Source organism: Pteropus medius, unplaced genomic scaffold (assembly GCF_902729225.1).
Source record: "Pteropus medius unplaced genomic scaffold, Ma_sr-lr_union100, whole genome shotgun sequence".
NCBI lineage: Eukaryota > Metazoa > Chordata > Mammalia > Chiroptera > Pteropodidae > Pteropus > Pteropus medius.
In genome coordinates, this window is record NW_024345602.1 from 741,303 (window position 1) to 758,997 (window position 17,695).

At 48.3% G+C, this 17,695-nt stretch overlaps 1 protein-coding gene and 1 non-coding gene across 5 annotated transcripts in view; both read left to right on the top strand.

The window, feature by feature from the left end:
- The window catches only part of EEFSEC (eukaryotic elongation factor, selenocysteine-tRNA specific), a 242,151-nt gene that overhangs the window by 204,599 nt on the left and 19,857 nt on the right, over window positions 1–17,695 (top strand). The window lies entirely within an intron of this gene.
- On the top strand, window positions 16,239–16,357 carry LOC120612173 (5S ribosomal RNA). The gene has a single exon (XR_005655370.1). It is a non-coding gene; the product is annotated as a 5S ribosomal RNA (ribosomal RNA).

The following is a 17,695-nucleotide window of genomic DNA, read 5'->3' on the forward strand; positions in this document are numbered from 1 at the left end:
ACCCACCCACCCAATTGTAACTATAGACTCAGTTTGGAAAGGATTCTTGGACAACTTGTCCTTGGGATTTCAGAGTTCTTAGCTGACTGCCTCAAGAGTAGCCCCTGCCAGGAGGACCAAAATGACTTTTACTGAAAGATGTTGGCAGGGGTACGGTTGTGTCTGCTCAGCCTTTTCTGCCCACTCTGGGAGGTTAGAAGCAGGGTACTTTCAAAGAATAAGAGCTTTGGAGTCAGCCAGACCTGAGTTGGAATCCTGGCTAGAATTTTAACCTTTCTGAGCCTTTGTTTCCTCATCTATAAGATGAGTTATTTTGAGGGTTTTTCCTCCCAACTTTCTGAATAACTTCAAACATATAGAAACACTGAAATAATAGTTTATTGAACACTCATTCCTTTAGATTTCACAATTGTTAATATTTTGTCACATTTGCTTTCTGTGTGTGTGCTGAACCATTTGAATGCTAGCATTGGAACTCAGCAACACCTGTGTACTTCAGCATGTGCCCCTAAGGACTAGAGCATTCTCCCCTATGACCACCATATGATTATTACTTGAGAAATTTAACATCGACGCAATAGTACCTAAGATACAGTCCATTTTCTGATTTTCCCAATTGTCCCAATAATGTCTTTCAAAACCCATTTTCCTGATAGAGGATTCAGTGAAGAATCATACCCCGTGCTTTGTTGTCATGTCTCTTAGTTTCATTGATACTGATGTTTTTGTATTTTAGATCATTGTTTCCCAAATGCACTCTTGGGGTCTGTCTGGTGTTTCATGACTAGGTTCTGGTGTGCATATGTAGAATGAACCCCACAAAGGCCATCTTGTGCCTTTCTTAGTGCTTCACTCAAGATGCATGTGACATCCAATTGCCCATTGTGGGTGATATAGGTTGGGTCACTGGTTAAGGAGGTTGTTAAGAGGGCTAAAGAGGAGACAAAGATAGCATGTGGCCCAGAGATGGCTGATGTAGAAGGAAAGTAGGGCCCCCCGCTCAGCAATTGTGCCCACTCCTGAGGCCTCTGTAGCCTGTTTGGAGGAGGGCTTTTAGGAGGTCCCTTTGGAAGTCAAGGTTAAAGCTCTGGTCTGGCAGTAATGAGGCAGAGCTGGCTCTATGGGGCCTGATCAAGGGGTGTCCACAGGCCAGGGCCTATGGAGGAAGAAGTTGCTACTTCCCAAAGCCTTTGGAGTCCTCTCTCTCCCCCTCTTCGTTTGTCCGTCTGTCTTTCTGCCCCTCCTTGCTCCAGTCAGACCCGAACACATAGAAAATTGATTTCTGCCCCTCCGCAAGGGGGCACCAGTCTATTAGTGATGACTACAGAAAGCGACAAACACTATGGTTGTGCCCTACAGCCGTGGGGACAGGGCAAATGGAGTGACCACTCCTTTCCAGAGTGGAGTGGGGCACAGTAAGGCCTGAGCTGGCTTTGAAGTTGAGGGGCTTTTCTCAGGTAGAGAAAGGGAAGAAAAGCATTCAGGACAGAGGGAACAGAGCATGCTACCGCACAGAGGCTATAAAGAGTGTGGCATATTCATTGCTGGTTGTAATGTGTAAGACATTTTGAGTGTTTCATATGTTACTAACTCATTTAGTTTGTCGTGTTTAAAATGGTTGTTTTGGAACCGTTTTTTTAAAGGAATGGAACTTTTTTTTTCTAAACAGTCTTACATGGAAAAACCATAGTTGAGCCCCCTGGGGATCCTCCCACTATTCACTTTCAATTCCAAGCCTGAGGCCCTGAACCCCACTCTTGGCATCTAACCTTTGTCAGGTCAGGGTTCCTCAGCTCTGCACAACTAACATTTGAGCCTGGGTCATTCCCTGTGGTAGGGACTGTCCTGTGCACTGCAGGATGGTTAGTAGCATACCTGGCCTCTGCTCACTGGTGCCAGTAACAAATCTCTCTCTGCCCCCCTCCCATTGTGACAACAGAAGACTTCTCTGGACATTTCCCTGGAGAACAAAATCGCCCCAATTGAGGACCACCAGCCTAAGTAGAGGGTAGGAACCATGGTGAGTGGTATGCAAGGAAGGACATACAGTTAGAAAGCTCTCCCTGGCAGCCAATAGGAGGGGACAAGACTGAAGGCCCCAAGGCTGGGACAGTAGACATGTGGAGAGCAGGCCAGGGGTAGGATGGGAGGGCTGCAGTGACTCAGTGCCTATGGGATGCAGTAAAAGGAGGGGTGAGGAGGGAGCATCTTGAATAGCCTCCACCTCAAGCCTCCTCTGGGTGCCCTGTGGCACCTGAGCAGGGCAGGTCCCAGGGAAGCCTCAGGTCACACAACCCATTCAGACCAAGCGCCTGCACTGCCTAAGCACAGGTGATGCACAGCGCTGTGCCTTACTTCATCCTTGAGGCCTCGTCTTTTGGGATGTTCTCTGGGCACTGGAGTGGTGGGAGGCCCCTGAAATCTGGACCCAGCAGCCTTAAAAGGAGGGAGGGGCTTTTTCCAGCCTAACATGTGCTAGGAAACACAATACCTGTCCCTGGACTCTTGACAAATTGAGTGAAACTTCTTTGAGAAATATTTCTCTCTGTTTAGCAATCCCTAAAACTTTCTAATTTTTTACCAGCTTCTGGTTTTAGGGAAAGTTCGTATTTTTCATTTGATTCACACTGCCTAAATAAAGTCATCAGAGTAAACTGAGTATTTGTTTTAATGTTTAAAGCAGTGGTAAGTGAAACTCTTGTGATTGGCTAAGTATTGTCTCTCCAGAAAGCCTTGATCAGCAATCGTCCAACAGTCTTAAATACCTGAAAGAAAGTCCCAGAAACCAGAGCTGGCCCTACATCCTCTTATGGAATGATGTTGACTTGGGCAGTTCTGCCAGCTCTCATGTCTTAATACCCAGTGCCCTGGACTGCAGCTGGTCATGTGCCCCAAAACCTCAAGGCTGTCAAAGACATTTGTGCAAGGAACAAGAACCTCTCATGCATTGGTTCTCCCACACTTTGAATTCACCTCATTAACAGAAGCATTTCATACGTATTCAGTGAGCCTTGGTAGGTATAGTTATTAACAACGGGGTGTAGCTGGCCAAAGAAAAATCTCTCTTCACCCAAATGCTGGAGCTCAGGAGAGCCTGAGACAGTTGGGCAAGGTCCAGCGTGGACTGTTTCAGCCTCTGCTGCTGGCCAGTGTTCAGCCCTTGCTGTGCGCCAGACTCTGTCTTCAGTGTCTTCCATAGATGACATTATACAGTTTATGGAGGGGTGAGGATGAAGCATCACAACAGCCCTCCAAGTTGGGAACTATCCAGACATTAAATCACTCATCCCAGGTTTTACCCTGACTTCAGGGCCACACCGCACAGCAGCCCTCCTGGGAGAGACCATGGTGGGGATGAAACAAGTTGTCTATTCAGGTGCCTAGAATTGTGCCTGGCGAGGTCAGTGCTCACCTAGGGTTTGCAGCTGATACTGATCTCAGTTCTGTTCCATCTAGCCTCTGAGCTTCCCCTGGCCTCCTTCTAGTGAGCGGGTATGCCAAGGGAGATCGGACGGTGGGGGGGTGGGGCAGTGATAATAACAACAATAACACTGGTCACTACACTAATAGGAGCCAATATAGAACCACCCCAGGCTGAGAATTTCGTAACCAAAGGCTCATGTGGTCTACATTGTACAGATGTCTCAGCGAGGCCCTGCTTAGGTCACATCGCTGGGCAGTGGAAGAGGATGTGGGTTTGGACCCCACTTTAACTGCAAAACCCCAGTGGATTGTAGAATTCCAGGAGACGTGGAGCCAGGTAGGTTTGGGCAGTCGAGAGAACCTGGCACTTCAACACGTGGGCTCTGGGCTCACCTTGCTCTTGCCCTCATCCTCCCCCGGGGCCTTCTTTCCGACCCAGCTGAGTTTAGATGGCACTTGGTGAGTTACAGGTGGCTATTGTCTTGCTCAGGCAGTTTCTGTCCTCTGGGAGCCACCCTTGGCCTGTAAGGGGACTGGCCCTGAGCTGAGTGTACTGCTTGCTGCTGCCTACTGGTAAGTTAGAGACCATTGCTTCTAGCTAGGGTTCTTGTGGTCTAGTATTTCTTTATGTAAGGCTCAGCAGTCAGGGTCACTACTTGTACATTTCTAGGGAGCTTTCCTGGCAGGGTGGTGTGTCTTGACTATTGGCTATCCATTCAGCCGCCCATCTGTGGGGTAGGTCACTTCTGGATGGGGGGTAACCAGAAAGATCCTGGTGTCGTGTGTTTATCTTAAACTATTTCTGACTCATGAAAGTTGCATAATTATATTAGAAAGAAAGCTTTAAAATCTGGGGGGAAATATCACCCACAATCTCCTCACTCCAGTGATACCTCAGTGGACTTTGGGTCACATCTCCTTGCAGGACTTTTTCAGGTATTGCTTGGTATGTGCAGAAACAGCTCAGGGTCAGCAGTGAGAGTTTAAATCTACATTAACAGCTGTGATACCTGGAGCAGTAACTCTGCCTCTCTGGGCTTTAGTCTGGTCTGTAGAAGGAAAAGGCCAGTACTAACTCTTTATAACATTGTTGAGAGAACAGCTTGAACCCATGTGTGAAGTGCTTAGCCCAGAGTTTGATGCTGAGAAGACATTTAGTCAGTGACAACGTTGTTTATGTGAGTCTTTAAGTCATGGCACACTGCACAGCCAGCTCATGCTGGGTCTTCCGTTACAGTCACTCAGCTCACAGAGTCATCTTTGAACTTTCACGTGACTTTTTCATGCATCAGGCTTTCAATTTGAACCATTCCATCAGTAGACACTTCCTTACTCTCACGTAGATTCTTATAATTTCATCTGCAGCTGAGAGGGAGACTTGGAGACCCCACCCCAGTTCCTGGCAGTAGTAGGGGCTCAATAAATACACATGAATAAAGGCATGACAAAGGTGGCCAAAACAATGTGAGTTTCTTCAATGTTCGTGACTTGATGATCAGTTAGAAATTTTTTTTAAAGTATGAAAAAAGATTATATTTTATTACTATGTGCCATGTACTAGTCTATATTTTACACATAATAATGTCATTTAATTTTCACAATAAACCTGACAGAAGATGCTATCACCATTACAGTTATTGGAATTGCCATTTTACAGTTGAGGAAATAGAAGCACAAAGGAATATGCCCAAAGTCACACAACTGTTGAGTCCCAACACTGAGATTAGAACCCAGGCTGTCTGGCTGCAGGGTCCTCGCTCTTACACCTCTGTTCCCCATCTCTGAAAGTTCACTCCCTTGTGCATCTGCTCTGCATGACCTGAGCTCAGGGCCCAACACAAATTCCAGAAGTTCCTGTTCTGGCTCGACCCTACCACTGGAGTAGTTACAAGAATGCCCTGGAATTCAGTTTTCTTATATGAAAAAAGGGAACATTCCTTGCCTTCAGGATTGAGATAGAAAAGTGAGAAAATGTATGTAAAGTGCCTAGATCCTTGTAAATGTTCAGTAAATGTGAGTTTCTTTCCCTTCCTGTGCATGGGAACTGCAGGCTGTCACTTGGGAATGAAGCACAGAGTAAGACCTGAAGTTTATGTCTGTGTCTCTGGGGACCGGTCAATGTCTTGACTCTCAGATGACTTTTGCCAGCACCTGACTATTAGGTGAGCACATACTTCTGGTTGCCTTCACAGCCCCTGCTTTACTAACTCCTGGCCTACAATCCCCCTCACGGTGGGCATACACCAGCTTGTTGTGGAGGCTGCTGTGACTGTCTCGTCTTGTCTGGAGTGGGGTCCGGGCTCATTAGGTAACATTCAGCTCCTTCCCACCTGCCTGCTCTGCCACTCCTACTTTCTGGCCCACATGCTGCCCCCGAGCCCTACATGGGCCCATGTAGCTGTCCTTCCTTCTGCTGTTTTTGCTGGATCCTCTGGGCTCTGCTCAGATGCCACCTCTGGTCCTCTGACCCCATCTGCCTCCTGCCATGCCATGTGTATAAGCATACCCCTGCGATGCTCCAGACCATCACATTAAGCTAGATGGGATTGAGGAATGGACTACTGAAGCCTTAATTCAGTTGATCTACATACCTGAAAAAGTCTAGCAGTGGTTCTGTGTCTAGGCAGGGCTTAGCTCTTAGATTCCAAGGCTTTAGCCACTGTCCTCCAGGCTCAGCCCTGCCCTCCTCTGGTAGCTGCCCCCAACCAAGTTCTCCTTTGGATGGTCTTCTCAGCTGCAAGTCTAGTAGAGACTTCTCTCTCTCAGTACCACCAAAGTGCCAGAGCCCCTTGTCCATCCCCAAACAAGCACTGTGGCTGGGAGCATGTACCAGCCAGCCTGGGTCATGGCTGCTCCTGGCCCCGAAGGTGGACCGTGCTTTAACTTCTGTTGCCCATGGAAAGCAAGAGGCTGTTGCAAGAAGTAGCAGAAGTGACAGGTGTTTGCTGCTAGCAGGCATGCCCAGTGATCATGCCGCCGTTCTCACTTCACCCCTAATTTCCGCTCAGCCTCAAGACCGTGGGAAGTACCCTCCACAGTGCCCCCCTTAGCATCCTGGGCTGGCCTCTTTCCCTGAAACTTTTAGACTGCTGTGGCCTCTCACCAGTCTTCCTGGGCACCTCTCCCAGAGGTGAAGCTGAGTGCCCCAGCTGAGTCTCCCTATGTCCCCAGGGCCCTTTGTAGGAAGCCCCATGGTACATGCATGGTGGGTTAGGAAGGGCCCCTATCCCTTCAGCTATTAACAAACCTTCCCTTTTCCTGATCACTAGTGACTAGTCTAATGGCAAGGATAAAGTTGTTCGTTAGGCCTGGTCCACCAATATGTGAGGTCAAAAGCAGTAAGGATGTTAGAATTTGCCAGTGGCCTTACCAGGCCTCAGAAGTCTCAGCAGAGTGAGCAATAGTCATGACTCTTGGAAAATAGGGGAGAATTCTGCTTAGAACTTGTGGCAGGAACAGGTTATTGTTCTGCACCCAAGGGTTTGGTGGGACCCTCACCATACAGGCTAACAATTGTTCACTGTCACTTGGGGAAAGAAAGCCTCTTCCTGTCCCAGCAGGGGCACCCCTCCCACACAAGGGTCAAGGCTTGATACTGTATCTGCTTCCAAATGAGATGTTTTATGTGATTTGAAAAAAATCACAAACCTTCTTTATAACCTAAAAGTAATAGTAATCTCATTCAGTGAAATTTGCATGTTATAGAAAAATAAAAAGAAGGAAAAAAGTTTCCCATAGTCCTATCATTAATATTTCTAATTGATTTCTTCTGTTTTTTTTCTCTGCAAAGGCTTCTTATTATGTAATTAAGAAGTTATGATGTATACAATTTTGAGTTTGATTCTCTTTTCAATTACTGTAATTATGCAAGCTTTTTCTTTTCTCTTTTTCTGGTTTACGTTGTAGTCTTCAGGAGAGATTGAATGTGCAGTGCTTAAGAGCTTGGGCTCCAGCCTCAGACAGAGCTTGGTTCAAACCCCAGCCCCATTGCTTACCAAGTCAATAACCTTGGGTGAGTGAGTAAACTCCTCCAGAGCTCAGTTCCTTATCTGTAGAATGGGGATTATGTTTTGCCCTGCATGGGGTCTGTGAGATCTAAATATGCAGTGAGATGTAAAGGCACCTACACACTAGCACAGTATGTGACACACAACAGGTACATAAAGTCTTAGCTGTGTCGCAGTCATCCCCCAATGAAGTGCCATGAGTCACTTAGGCAACTGTTGCATGTTTAGGTGTTTCCAACTTCTCTATCGTAAATAACATTGCTGGAAACATCTTTGTGTATAAATCTCTATCTAAATATAGGGTATTTTTCTTAAGATGGATTATCAAAAGTTGAATTATTCTGATTTTTTAAAAATAAAATACTATAAACATTTAAAAAGTTCTTGTAAGCTCCTGGGGAAGTGATTTCCAAAAGTATCATGTCATTTCATACTCCCATTAGCACTGCCTGAAGGTATCTATTTTCCACCATGTTATTTATCCTGGCTAAGTTGATACATGGAACATGGCATCTTGATGTTTTTATTTGCATTTCTTTGGTAACTAGTGAGGTCAATCGTTTTGCCATATCCAAGCTTCTTTAAAGAGACTTAGAGGAAGCAGATATATGGAGAAGAGGGTGCAGTGCACAGCCTAGTGTGTTTATAGTTGCCTGCCATAATTCTCCACCTCGAGCTCCCACCCTGAGTACCTCTTGGATTCTGACTTTCAGATCCCCAGGGTATAAACTCTGTCTCCCTAAGCCGTGTGCAACCAGGAGGCACTGCTACCAAGACAGCCCTTTATCTATCTTGGTATCCACAGCTCCAGTCCAAAGGCATTTGAGACATTCTCTCTTCCATTCAGTGTAAATCCCTCTGCTCCATGCTGAGTCCTGAACCCAGAGCTCAGACTCAAGGCCTGTCCTCAGCCACTCAGTCCCCAGGTAGGGACAACTGTGTCACAAGTAGGCAGCTCTGTCACCCGCCTCTGGCCAGGGCCATGGAGGAGGTCCATCTGAGACACTGTGGGAGGAAGCTGAGGATTGGAGGGCTTCCCAGAGCCTGAAAGGACAAATCACCCTTTACTAGACTCAAGGACTACCTGTGAGTCCTCTAAGGACAGGGACCATGCTGCTTCTATGTACCCCAGGCACTGGGGAGTCACTGAGAGTATTGAGGCTGAGTTGGCCAGGACCTGAGGTGTGTTTGAGGATGATGGTCCTGGTAGTCCAGGGAGGCTAGCGAACTGCCTGTGGGAGCCCCTGAGAATTCACAAGGAGCACAGGAAAGCAGGTGCGGGGGCAAGGAGACTCAGGCAGTCCTCTTTCTGACCCCTAAACCCCAGGCTAGCTGCTGGCCCAATAGCATGCTGGCCCTATTCAAGCAGTTGACTTCTTCAGTAAGCTGGCTATCCCTGGACAGAGAGGACTGAAGCCAGCTTTGTTGGGGATGACTGTGGACAACCCCCAGTGACCTCGCGGTGAGGGTAGACTCTCCCCAGGCTGTCATGGGCATTCCACTGGGTTCTGTCCCACACAGCAGGCCAGCAGCCAAGGATACTCTGGAAAACAGAGTTGGGATAAAAGAAAGTTGAAGAGAGGTGAGAGGTAAAAGTTGAGGTTTCAGAAAATCCCAGTAAAAATGAAAACAAACCATTTGTCTTTCTCACTAGCATCTTACCCCGACAGTGGCCTTTGTGGATCTTGCCCCAGCGTCTGTGGGGAAGGCAGCTCTGTAACCTAATCCAGCAGCCAGCTAGCTGCTGCCAACCCCCCACCCCGAAGGGCTGCCTGGGCCTTTTGGGAGGGACTGCCCCTGACAAGGTCAGCCTCTCTTAGAAGCCATCTTGACAGAGGAGGACCTTTCACCAAGAGCAGAGAGCACTTTGCGATGTCTTTTTTATCCTAAACAAATGACCGATCTCCTCCCCCTTTGGCCATTGAAGCATTTCAAAGCAATTGTAAAAATTCTATGAACCCCATCGAAGAACTGTTACAACAATGTTTATACCCAGTGTTTGAAACAAAGACAATGATATTATAAATAATTGTAGATGATGAAGATAGGCAAGAAAAAATAGCATCATTAAAAGAATTTTACAAGACAGACCGTTCACAGAGATGGATGGAGTAACACAATACGTTAAAAATATCTGCAATTAATGTAAACAGCGCAGTGGACAGTAACCATCTGTTGGCCATACTCGCCATGAGCATGGTCCCATGTCATCCACATGGGGCAGTGCCAGGGCTTTTTCACTGTGGCCACAGTAAGAACAGGGCCCCCAGGAAGAAGCTACCTTGGGGTATGTGCCCTGGCAGCCAATATAGGCCCCTGGCCTGAGACTTATTTATAAGGAAGTCTGCGAACAAAAGAGAAACTTAAGACTAAGGAAATATCTTCTTTGGGATCATAGCTTCCTTCAGGAGCCTTTCCTTGACCCTAGCTGAGATTTAGCCCTGTCAACTGCCCCCATGGTACCCACTGCTTCCCTGTCACAACACTTCGATGCTGCATTATTTCCCCAGGTATCCTGTGAGTGAGTCTCTGGCTTTTTGTACTTCATAGGCCAGTGTGTATAAGGAACAAGGAGGGTAACTGGCCTAACCAGTCAGATTCTCAGTCACAGACATTTCAGGTGCCAGGCTCACCTAAGCAAAGCCAGCTCTCATGACAGCTGCCAGACTGACATCATTATCCCCAGTGGACAGAGGGAGAAACTGAGGCCCCGAGCATGCAAATGCCTAGGCAGAGACTTCCCAGAGCACAGCTGGTGACCTACATCTTGTGTCCCCTACACCTTTTCTCCTTTCAATCAGTACTTGATTTTCTTTTAAAAAAAAAAAAAAAAGGCTTTTAACCATGAAAAAACTTTGGCCATACAGAACAGAATACCATTTTCTGACACCAGCAAGGTCAAACAGATATGAGTATTCTGACACGCTTTCAAATCACACACACACACACACCTCTTTTGTCTTTTTTTTTTTTTAAGAATTAGAATGTTACTGATGAAAGTAGAAGCTCCCACCTTTGCCCCAATTCCTTGGAGGTAACACCTCCTCCCCTAAGTCGGGGGCCTGGTGCCTCATCTCATCTTTGTGTTCTCCCTACATAAGATTGCATCCCAAACCGTACTGATGGTTTATGGGTATTAAGTTTTTACATACTTGGTCTCACTCTGAACCAAGTATTTTAGAACACTTGCTGTTTTCATTTCAGAATTTGCTGTTCCATGCAACAGTTCTAGTTGACTCATTTGACTGCTACGTGTTATCCCATGGTCTGCATGTACCAGTTTGTACATCTGTTACCTTACTGAGGACAGATGGGTTTCCACTTTTTCCTCTGCAGAGCAGTGTCAGAGCATTTCTTTAGGTAGGTACTGGGAACGTAGTTGGCCCTAGAATGTGAGTGTCTACAAGCAAAACAAGGACTGGCCAGATGGCAGTGCCCATTTACACATCTGCCAGCCCACCAACCCCTACCTTATCACATTTACCATTTCTTGCCAAAAGTGGGGTGCCATTGCCAGATTTCCAGAACAGCTTTCTCCCTAGAAGCTTGTGCTCACCTGGTTTCTTGGAGGCCCAGGATTAGCCCTACATATCTGGCCTTTGCAGGAATCTTTCCAGCCTCTGCTGCAGAGTAGAGCTGGGGGTTGTCATTTGCTCTTGCCAGGGGTGAAGGGAAACCTGGGTATTTAATCGTAAATTGGGCTCCCAATTTGCTCTGTCCGGTTTCTGCTAGAGGCCATTTCCATCTGTGACTTGGAGTCAGACAACTGTGGGTTTGAATGGACCTTTCCTGAGCAGTGCTACCCCCTGATGCCCCTCCCCCCACCCACCACCACCACCACTTCTGATCATTTCACATATCTGGAGTCTGTCGCATTACCTTCTAGAAGGGGACTGTGAAGTTCATGAAGTGAGCTGGGACCTGGAGGCACCTGGCGAGTGCCTGGTGTGTAGTTGGTCTTCCGCCCGAGTGCTAGTCCTTACTGTTGTTAGAAAGGGAATTGCTGGTTGCTGGAAACTGGCCTCTGGATCTGGGCCTTGCCCCAAGCAGTAGATGATTTGATCTCTGAGGCAAAGGTAAGCTTCTGGCAAGGCAAGACTGAATTCTAGCAGCCTGTGTAATGTTAGTCTTCACCTTTAGAAACCAGCCCAGAACCAGTGGGGACCTTGGAGAAGCCACTTGCACCTCCAGACTCTGGAGCTTCTTGCTTGCTCATTCGCGTGTTATTCACCTCCCCTGTGCTATACCTTTGCGGCTGGGGACTCAATGGCAAGAAAAATTGCTCAGTCTCTGCCCTCCCGGAGCTCCACAAAAGGGATAGTCAAGATAGTCTCACAATAGCACATGCTTCTGGGTAGATAGGCACCATGGAGGAGAAGGGCAGGTATTACAGAGAGAGGGCAGCTTCATGAGGCCTTAATGGAACCTAGAGCACTTTTTAGGAAACAAAGTTGTAGCTAGCTCACTCGGGTGGCCAGGAGAAGTCTGTGGAAAGGCCTTGAGGCACTGAAAAGGACAGGAAGGCCTGTGGCTCGGCCCAGGGGTAGTGGAGAACAGTGGGAGAGGTCAGCAGAGCTAACTCATACCTGGGCCTAGTGTTAGACTTTGTCTACAACCTCGGGACAGGAAGTGAGACCACTTCCTGGATGACCTTAGGCAAGGCTCTTGAGTCTCAGTTTCTTGCTCTCTAAAATGGGAGTCCTAACACTCTCCTGAGTCATTATGAAGAATAAAGCCCCTGAAAATCTGGCCTCTCAGTAGGCCCTCTGGACGGCTAGAGGAGAGGAATCTAAGGCCTCAAATCAGAAAGCCTCCTTTAAACTCCTGGACCTTGAGGCGACTCTCCTGGGACAGTGGGGTGCTAGCTAGCCTGCTATGAACACAGAGACAACAGGAGGGCCTGGGGCCTGTGCCTGCCGAGGGCAGACACTATAGCCAAGAGCCAGAACACATGGCAAAGGAGGAGGCAGCATGCCCAGAGCTGAGACGCTGGCAGTCTTGGCTGAGCTGTGGGGTACAGGTCCCTCCAGACTTGTCAGGCTCAGAGAGAGATAGTACTGCCTCCAATCCTCTCCCAGCAGCCCTGTGCCCACCTGAGAGAATGTGATACCAGCAGGAGCTTGTGTGGCCTGTATGTCTCTGCAGGTATGTCTGAGTCTGTATGTGTCCACACGTGTGAGTATGTATGTGCCAGTGAGTGTGTGTGTTTGTATGTGTATTGTTTTTTTTTTTCACAGGAGGGAGGTGAGTGAGAGGCCAGCTTCCTAACAGGGCAGTTGTAAAACATTCATAAAACTTTTATTGGACTTGCCACCCTTCCAGATAAATATTTTTCAATTTTATAGGCTTGTTTTAGGGCCCTGAGCTTAATCATGGCTTTGTAGCTGCCTTTAAAAAAATCGAATATTGTTTTGGCAAAAGGAGCCCCTTTCCTTCACCCTCACCAAAGGCAGGCTGCACTCTGAGCTCATAAATTCCTGCCACTCTCAACTCTTGTCCTTTCTCTCTCCATATCCTCACAACTGTACTAGGATGAACCTGAAAAAAGAGAAAAGAGAGAGAGAGAGAGAGAAGAAAAGATAACATGTACCCATCTTCCTCCTGTTTCTCCACTGCCCACCCCAGCCTTGTGCTAGAAACACATTTAATCAAAGTCCTAGCTGCACTCAAAAGAAACTGGCAGAGGGGTCCAGATAGAGCCTCCACTTGCTGTCTCCCTGAGAGACAGACCACTGTGGATGGCGAGGATGAGGTTTGCACAGCCTTGCCCTCCCAATACCCTCCCCCAGCCACACCAGCTTCCTTCCTGTCCCAGGGAGGTCCTGAGCGAGGCCCCCTCTTGTGTTCCCGCTCAGATCGTCGCAGACAACTCCTCCTTGTCTTTGAGGCTTTAGACCTGCCTCCCTGACCACCCCATCTAAAATAGCATCCTCCAGCCCCAGACTCAGCTCCATCACTCTCTGTCACTGTGCTATACTTCCTTTGCAGCACTTATCACTCTCAGAAATTTTCTCCTTCATTTATTTATTGGTTTTACGTCTGTCCCTCCTGCAAACTTAACCCATACACTGCTGTATCCTCCACACCTGGAACAGGGACTGGTGCATTGTAAATACTCAGTAGATATGTGTAAGACATGGTAAATGAATGATACATGGTAGATACACATAGGTGGTCATGAAGGGGCAGTAATAATAAAAATGATTACTATTATTCAGTGCTTTCCGATATATTAACTTGCTCAGGTCTCTGTTGCTGTCCACATTTTTCAAATGAGGAGACTGTGGCGGAAAGTCAGACTTCTTATATGAAGCCACACTGTACGTGAGCAGTGCACAAGCCAGGGTTTGTATTCTAGCAGTCAGGACGCTCAGCCTGAGCTCTTGGCTATTACCCTTAATTCCCTGGGGGAACAATAGTGAAACAGTGTGTGCCTTCTGGCTGCCACAGCCTGGACTAAACCCTGCCCAACAGACATTAGCCAGCACTTGGCAGATGTCCACCTCTCCTGACCTTTTGCCAGACCTGGGACCAGAGGTGCTGGGGCTCAGGCTCAGATGCTTTTACTGCCAGGTTGCCAACTCGTGTACCTTCAAGGATGGGCAAGGGACCCAAAAGAGGAGAACTTCTCCTATAAAAGAAGCAGTGCATGGCAGTGATAGAGAGTAGCTGGTGGTTTCAGGCTCAGCACAGGCCATGAAGGGGTAGCTGCAGCCTTCCACAGAACTCACTGCTTCAGGATGGGAATGAGAATAGGTTTTTCAAGATAAACTAGAAATTCAGAATTGCACATCTAATGTCCTGAGTTTGAAGGTGAGTTATTCAAATATTTCAGAAATGCTGGGAAGCTTATGCCTGCTCCCAGGCTAGCATTTTTCTGTTTTGTCTCTGATGAGAATGGTAGGTCCCAGGAAAGAGAGCCAGGCATCTCTGTCTATGGACACAGAGAGAAACAGCAGCTGGGCCTATCTAGGAAAGAGGCCTTCTTGGAGGAGGTGGCACTGAGTTCAGACTTGAAGGGTGGGGGAGATGGCCTCCGGGAGGATGTTCCAGGCAGAGGGAGCTTCAGCTCTGCTCAGGAGAGAGCACTCCCTCTGTCCAGGGTGGTTGGGCTGTGGGGGACCCAGGACACCTTGACTCCTGAAGAGGTTAGGGTTCCGTCCAGGGGATGGTGGGTCTGTGAAGAGTCCAGCAGAGGCCCAGGGGACCTCCAGAAGATCTCATGGACCATTTTATGAGGTGTAGCATCAGAGGTGATTGGGGTCCAGGCTTCAGGGACAGAGAGTAATAAGCAGACCAGACCAGACACAGTGACAGAGGGGACGCTCAGGACCCAGCCCAGCTCACGTGACCCAGCCTATGTGACCTTGCTAACTCACGTAGGCCTCACAGCAACCCTGTCCAGGTCATTATCCCCACTCTGTCTCCCCCCAGCGTGCACAGGCATGTATACACCTCCATGCACGCATACACATACACACCAGTTGCTGGAGAAGGAATAGAGCAGGCCCTGAGGCAGCTATATTGCCCCCCACCTGTGCGAATGCATTCCAGGTTGGAGAGTGGCCATGTGGAGCAGAGCTTCCAATTCTCCTTCAGTGGCATTTTTGAGTCTCTAACTGGACCAAGTACACTGGGGGTTTTTCTTACTCCTCTTCCCATGGTCTGATGAGGGTGGTGTTGCTATCCAGTTTCACAGGGGAAACAACAGAAGCCAGAATGGTGCAGGGCCTGCCTAGCGTTGCCCTTACAATAGCAGCAACAGAACGTAGGGAAGAACACTACTCCTACCACAGTGACTTCTCCAAACCTCACAGCTCGGAAATTAGAGAAGGGGCACCAGCTGTCAGAGGCACAGCTCCAAGTGCCTCTGCCCCATCCCAGTTTCCTCCTCCTCTGGCATCTTCCTGTGTCACCCCAAGATGTGGCAGGCAGTCTGGATTCTTCCAAGCTCCCCAGACAGCCATCAGGGTCAACCAATCAATGGCTGCTGTAGTTCAGACATATGACAAGGTAGCTCTGTAGCTTTTAGAATGGACCCAGAAAACTAGAATGCCACTGGGGCCAGGCAGGCAGCATAGGTGAGTGGCCTAGCTGGAACTACATGGGGATCACCACGGTGTCTGGAGACCACACCCTGTCTGAAGGGATGTCCCATGCTCACCTAAGGCCACATGTTGCCCTGAGAATTCAGGCCACATTTTTAAACGTTGGCAACTGATTTACTCTTTTTAAAGCATCTCTAGGGGCCAAACCTGACCCACTGACAGCCAGATTATAACTGCAGCTATAGAGTTTATAGGGCATCCTCCCACAGAACTCAGTGGGAGGATGTGCCATTGTGCCATTCCTCACTACAATAGTGACACTACGGTTTACCATGTGTTATGCACACACTGGTTGTTTCACGTGCACTGCCTTGTTGACTCTGAGTCCCTTTCCACCAAAGTCACTGACCAAGCAGGAGAGCCTCATGCAGGGCCACAGCTGAATTCTGAGGCTGGCACTAAGCCCAGTGCCCCCAACTCCCCAGCCTGTGGCTTAGGAGATGGTACTAACAGGTAGGCTGGTCTGAGAACCTACGAGGGGAGGAATGCCCAGGATCCAAGCAGCGTGCTACTTGGATCCTCCTGGGGTGTCTAAGGGGGATTTGAGATGGCACACAAATAAGCCTATAGACAATGTTTCTAGTTATGTATCTGTTTTTAATGTGTGCTTTATGGGTGACAAGGGATCCTGAGTGTCAGCCTATGGTAGCATATAATGTTTTCTGATCAAACTAATGAGTTGATTTAAAGAAATACTTAGGTCTACGGCCATGCCACCCTGAACATGCCCGATCTCGTCTGATCTCGGAAGCTTAGCAGGGTCGGGCCTGGTTAGTACTTGAATGGGTGACCACCTAGGAAGACCTGGTGCTGTAGGCGTAAAAAAGAAAAAAAAGAAAAATTTAGTAAGCAATAGAGGTGGTGGCAATGGATATGGCAAAAGCAGAGAGGCAGAGAAGAGATTTGAGAAATTCTGGGCTGGTCATCTAAGAGCTTTGATGGGTAAAGAGGAACTCAGGTGAAATTTAGATCAGGGAGAGAAAGGATGACAGTGAGTCAGATTTCCAGTTCTCATAAAAAGCAGTGCTCTGTCCATTCTGAGCACATCTCTATGAATGAGTGAGCTGTCAGTCACTGCCCTTCAGTACCCTACGGCTCCCTAGCCCATTCACTTCCCCCTGCCATGTGGGCACTTGAATTTGAGATCCGGTGTCAGCTGACAGGCAGGAGGGGCTGTCTAATAACAGGTGACACCACAATTGATTTAATGAAGAAAATGAGCTTTGTAGGTGACTGGACAGTGAGGCCTGGCAGGCAGACCCAGGCGAGGTTGGGAGGGGCCCTCTGGATGCTCATTTCTATTGCCCTCAGTGGGACCTTCTCTGAGACCTGGTACCTACCCTTCCTGGTGGTTGAGGTCTGTACTTCCCAGGTGCTTACTCTGGAGTAGGCCCAGCCCAGAGCTCCATACACACCATGTCCATGAACTGTCACAGGGCCCCGGAGAGGAAATCAGGTGCTGAGGTTACGGGCACCTGGCCCTAGGGCCATAGGTGGCTTAGCCACTCTCCTAGGCACCCTTTCTCCTTCTCCGACACTGGACCTTGCCATGGGGCCATGGGCACTGTGGGTGGTCTGGTTCAGGATCTGGTTTGTTTAGGAAAGAAGCCACAGCTCTGACCTCTCTGCCCTATGCACGCTCAGATTTTCTTTGGAGAAGAATGTTCACGTGTCCTGGCAGTTCTCACTGTTCTGGCTATCTAAGGAAAAAAGGGAAAATCTTCTTCAAAATGATTGAAATGAAGGTGTTATGTGGCAAGACATGTGACTGTGTCTCTCTCAGCTGAGGAATCCAAATGCCAGCTTGGAATTTGAAACAGTCACTGGTTTCTCCTCTTTTCACCTCCAGAAATGAGAGAGGAGGAGGGAAGTCCTGACTCACTTCTGCTTGACATCAGACCCAGACCACGGTCCAGGCCAGATGGGACCTTTTCACCACCATTGAAACCCTCTCTGTCTGCAGAGTGGGACTGAGGGGACTGTCCCTGCTTGGCGCTCCCATTCCATTTACCCTTTCCTGCCCACACTGCAGACACCATTGTTCCCATTCTCCAGAGTGGCTGTGGAGGCTCCGAAAGTCAGAAAGGCAGCCCTAGCCAGTAAAAGGCAGCTCAGGGTCCATCCATGCAAGGAAAGCCCAGGCAGCACCCACCTGTC